A 5,543-nucleotide genomic window follows, 5' to 3' on the forward strand; every position below is an offset into this window, starting at 1 on the left:
ATTTTGTGTTGATATCATTGGAAAATTCCTGGAAGGTGCAGATTTTCCAGCTGGATCAAATCCAGAGYCACGGACTCCTCATTTTCTTTCCCAGGATAAAAGGACTCTGTTGGAGTTGGCTCCGGATTCGGGTACAATCCATTTTTAACAATCTCCCTGTCAGTGCCTTTCCATTTTCCTGGATAATTCCCGGTCAGGAGGATCAGGAGAAGGCAGAGCTTTGATGTCGCCTCTCCCATTAATGTGGGGCTGACGTGGATCCCCCTGGAACAGGAAAGGGGGACCCCACCATGTGCAGGAATTCGTCACACTGGAAAATCCTTCTGGAGAGATTCCCTCAAAAATTCCCAAGAATCCCAAAAAACCATCATTTATTCATGATTTTTAATCTATTCTCTTGGAGAAATCAAGGAAAAGTCACTTTTGGGATGCACCAAGGGAAAATTTGGCTTTGTGGTGGCAGTGGCAGAATTCCTGAGAATTCCAAGGAGCTGTGTCCTATCCATGATGAGCAGCATCCCAACCCTCTGGATGATTGATGGATGTGTGACAAGGTCAGGAAGCTCCAAAATTTGTTTGAGGAAAAAAAAGACCCAATTAAGAATTTTCCCTGCATTTAATTTTTTTTTTCTTTTTGCACAAAATCCACCTGGAAAAATCCACTTTAAAGGAATTTTGGTGTCTGAATTGCAGGAAGTTGTTCCCACCTCCTGGTGTTTTACTTTCTGTGCCCACAGCTCACAGAATAAAGGGGGTTTTAATCAATAAAAGTTGGGCTCAGCTTCAATATTTGGGATTCTCAGTTCCGGGGCTTGGAAAGCTCAGCTTTGCTGGGGGATGGGACTGAGCATTTCCAGCCCTGTGCAGAGGTTGATTCTTGGTATCCAATTAGGGGAGATTGGCAGCTGGAATAAGACCCGAAACGAGGATTTTTTTCTCCACAAATTCAGTGAACACAGGAATTAAAAGTTGTGACTCAGTCCCCAGGTCCCTTAATTTGGATAAGAAACTCCGGAGTGGTTTTGAAAGGATTTTTCTTAACTTTTGGCTTCTTTGCTTTCTGACTTCCCAACTTTTCCCTTTAAACAAAACTTGGATGATTGAAGCAGAATCAAAATTAAATTCCAATTTCTAAATCAGATTTCCAAAGAAATCCATGGAATTTTCAAAGAYGTGACTGAGGATTGGTGCCTGAACTTTGAAATTTCCTACTTTTCCTGTTTTAGTTGTGCTCAGTGGGCCACAAATTCCTTTTCCTGGTGGTTTCTCCCTCTGAGTGGAGCAAACCCCATTCTGCTCCATTAGGCTGAGCTTGTTTTTATCCCAAGCATTTTTTAATAACAGAAATAATTACAAAACTTGAATTCCCATCCTTGTGGGGAAYGGAGCATCCGAGATTTGTGGATGTTTGGGTGGAAAGGAAAGGCCAAAGTCAGAAATGGAGTTCGGTGAGGGCTGTGCTGGACCTTTCCAGATCATTCCAATGGAATTCATGGGAATGCTTTATTCCTTTGCAGCTGTCACCCACCTGCAGAACTTTTACTACTGTAAAAAAAAAAATCCCTTTTTAGTCCAGTAAAACAGAGAGGTTTCTATTTCCACCTTGTCTGGAWTTTCATCAAGGCTTTATTTGTAATTTTTAACAGAAAAAAAAAATAAAATTCCAAGGCTTTCAAGCCTATTCCAAGGCTTTTACTTCCCCAGGTTTCTCCTTTTCCACAGTGCAGAGAACGAGGAAGACTCGGGCTGCGTTTCAAAGCTTTTTGCTGAAACCATTTGCGTTGGCAGCAAATTTAATTCACGGAGCTGAGCTCAAAACCCTCCTCAAATCAACTCCTCTCCTGTCTGCAGTGTCCTAATTAATAAAGCTGCTGCCTATTAAAAGGAATCYATTTATTTGAAGGAAGAGAGTTACAGTCTTGGCATATTTTTCCCCTCAAAATCAATTTGCATTCCCCGCTCCTCGGGATAAAGCAACCGTGCTTTTAAAGCTCTGGCAGGAGACAACTTCCAAGGGGAAATTCTTTTGGAAACATTTTCTTCTGACAGCTTTATTAGGCCGTGAATGGGGACTTGAGGCCGGGTTTAAAGTATTGATGGGTTTGAAGCTGCTGCCTGAGCAGAGCGGGCTGAAAGCGATTCCTCCAGTCAGCCCCAGCATCCCAGAGTTTGCAGATTTACTGGAAATAAATTCTGCCTTCTCTCCACTTTAGGTATTTTCCACCTTTCTGTTGCTTCAGAGGGACAAAGAGTTCGGGAATTAAAAGTAGGAAGTGGAGGGGAAAAGCTTCAAACCAACGTTGAAATCCTTGTTCATCCACATTTTCCATACAGGCCCTGTGATGATCCGTGATTTATTCACAAAATGGGAGGAGGAAACGCTCCTGGTCCTTGTGCTGGTGGTAGGGGCTGGAATAACGAGGAATTCTGGGATGGTTTGGGTTGGGAAGGAATTTAAATCCCATCCATGGCAGGGACCCCTCCCACTGTCCCAGGCTGCTCCCAGCCCCAATGTCCAGCCTGGCCTTGGGCAACCAAAGGGATCCAGGAGCTTCTCTGGGAATTCCATCCCAGCTCCTCCCAGCCAGGAATTCCCAATTCCCAATTTCCCATCCACATCGCCCATCCCAGCTCCTCCCAGCCAGGAATTCCCAATTCCCAATTTCCCATCCACATCTCCCATCCTTGAGGCAATTCCCCTCATCCTATCCCGACAAGTGGATCCTTTTGGAAATTCCTCCCCATCCCATCCAGGAGCGGAGGGAGAGTCCAGGGTCCCTCATTTGGGGGATTTCTGAACAGAATAAACAAAAGGAAAACCTTCAAATCTCCCCAAAAAAAAAAAAAACCTGGAATATTCACACAACTCATTCCCACAAACTCACAATGCCATGTGGACAATTCCTTCAGGATCTTTCTCCCAGGCAGTGCTGGAAGAAGGAAAAAAATCCCTGTCCGTGCTTTCTGCAGCTGTCCCTGTGTCCCCAGGGATTGTCCCCTGTGCTTTAAATCCTGTTCTGGGCACTCAGCTTGGGAAAGGCACAGAGGGGCTGGAGCAGGGAAGGGAACGGAGCTGGGAAAGGGCTGAGCCTGGAGAAAAGGAGGCTCCGGGATGGAAAGTGAAAAGAAGTGGGGAAGGTTTTGTGTGAGGAGCTGTGAATTGATTGGAGGCAAGGATGAGGYGAGCAGGAAATGAAAAGGATTTTAATCCATGGCGTTCCTTGTGGGAAGGCGGGATTTGGGATCTGCTCCCGGGAACAGGGACAGGAGGAGAGGGAACGGCCTCAGGGTGGGCCAGGACAGGGCCAGGGGGGACAGCAGCAGGAATTTCCTCCTGGAAAGGGTGGGCAGGCACTGGAAGTGCCCAGGGATGTTGGGATTGCCCTTCCCTGGAGGTGCCCAGGGAATTCCTGCAGGTAGCACCGAGTGCCAAGGTGAGGATGTGGCACAGCTCGGAATTTGTGGCCTTGAAGACGTTTCCATCCTCAATAGAAATGTATTTTTTTTCCATCCTCTGTTATTCCATGATTTTTTATTTTTCTTCAATGATTTTTCTCCCTTTCCCCCCCAGAATCCATTCTTTGAACCTCTCCCATTTCCTTGGTCCCAGGGAGCCAAAGCCACTCCCACATTTTAGGAATCATCTCCTTCCTCTCTTCCCCCATCCACTGCAATTAATTCTGCTCATCACTGACCCTTGACGAGCATCCACCACTCTTTTAACAAAAATCCACTTCCATCCCTTCCCCCCAAAGCCCCTCCTTCACCACATTTCCAGGCTCAGAAAAGAATGAAATCAGGTTTGTCTGACACGACTTGTTTTTCATGGAACACTGTTGCCTGGAGTTAATGATATCCTTATCTTCTAATCCTTATTGATTTCCTTATCAGCTTCCTCATTATTTTGTCTGGGTCTGAGGGCAGATTAAGAAGCCTGGGAGTTCCCTGCGTTGTCACAACTGCTTGGTTTTCTTTTAGTGCTAAAATTTCCAGCTTTTACAGCCTTCTGGAGCATCTTTTTAAATCGTATTTATTAAGAATTAATAGCAGTTGGGAAGAGATTTTATGGAGGATTTTTTTATCAGGATTCTTGACTGGAATTTATCTGGATTTKCCTAAATTTTCCTTGGATCATCACAACTGCTTGGTTTTCCTTTTAATGTTAAAAAAAAATCAAACTTTTCCAGCCTTCTGGAACATCTTTTAAAATAGTATTTATTAAGACTTAACAGCAGTGGGAAGAGTTTTTATGGAGCAACTTTGGGGTGCTTGACTGAGATTTATCTGGAAATTCCCTCCTTTGCTTCCCCTTCCTTTCCYTTCCCTATAATCCGACTGTAGCAGCCACAAAAAGCAGGATTTGGTGAGTGGGTGAGGGAATGCTCGGATGATTTAATAAATAGTCATTATCGATAATAACACGTTATTAAATTTTAATTTTAGTGCTTTGTCTGCCCGCATTCGTCGCCATCCAACGCTGACAACTTTCTCCTCGATGTAAGTAGGTCATTCCCCATCCTATTCCCGCTCTATAATTACAGGGAGAAAATTAAAATAGATATAAATTTAATAAAGGAATCCACATTTCCCTCTTATTCACTGGAATTTTTTGATAAATCTGTAACTCGCGTTGTTTACGTGTCACCCAACCCAGCGGCCGTGACCCACTGGTGGATTTGAAAGTTCATTAGTTCTGGTAGATTAGACAGCGTTAATTAACTAAGATTAATCACTCTCTTAAGCCAGCCTAAAGTGGCAGCTTCTTAAGGAGCATTTTCTGGTTGGCTGTGAAAGCAGACGGAAGTGACACGGGAATTCCGTTTGTCCCATCAAACACGGAGGTCACTTGACAAGGCGAATGTTTCCCGCCTAATTCCGGTTAATTATTCCATGGATTAAATCATGAGCTCGTTAAAGCTGTGCACGGAGTTAAGAGAGATCCAGGAATCCCAGGGAAGCAGGGGAGGGATGGGAAAATGGATTTTTTGGGGTTAATTCCACTCGCTCTTGTTCAAAGTTTTGGGGTGAGTTCRAGCAATTCCYAATTCCTGGAATTATCCRAGGCCAGGTTGGATATTGGGGTTTGRAGCAGCCTGGGATTGGGAAAAASRYCCCTGTCCATGGCARGGAATGGGATTGGATGGGATTTAAGGTCTGAGAAAGGTCAGTGACGCCCTAAACAAAGCAAAAACCAGGCAAGAAATCAAAATGATGAAATTATTAATGTGGGAAAAACCCTCTAAAGTYATCGCTGTTAGTTTGGAAAGGGCTCTTTTTTAAAGGATCAAAGGGAAGAGAAAAAAATGTCATTTTTTCCCCTTTTTGATGAAGTTTTTGGGAATGCACTGGCAGAAAGGAGCTCTGGGATCCATGTGATGCGCCCCCGGCTCTCCGGGCATCCGTCTGGACTCTCCAGGTTGGAAAGGGCATGGGGTCACTGTGGCAGATGGCAAGAAGGACTTTGCATCCCATTTATTCCCTTCCCTGAACTCATTTTCCAGGATAAAAAGGACTCTGATAATTGAGGGGTGAAGGAGGATAAA

Source organism: Malurus melanocephalus, unplaced genomic scaffold (assembly GCF_030028575.1).
Source record: "Malurus melanocephalus ecotype Western Australia unplaced genomic scaffold, MMel_1.1 scaffold_627, whole genome shotgun sequence".
Taxonomy (NCBI): domain Eukaryota; kingdom Metazoa; phylum Chordata; class Aves; order Passeriformes; family Maluridae; genus Malurus; species Malurus melanocephalus.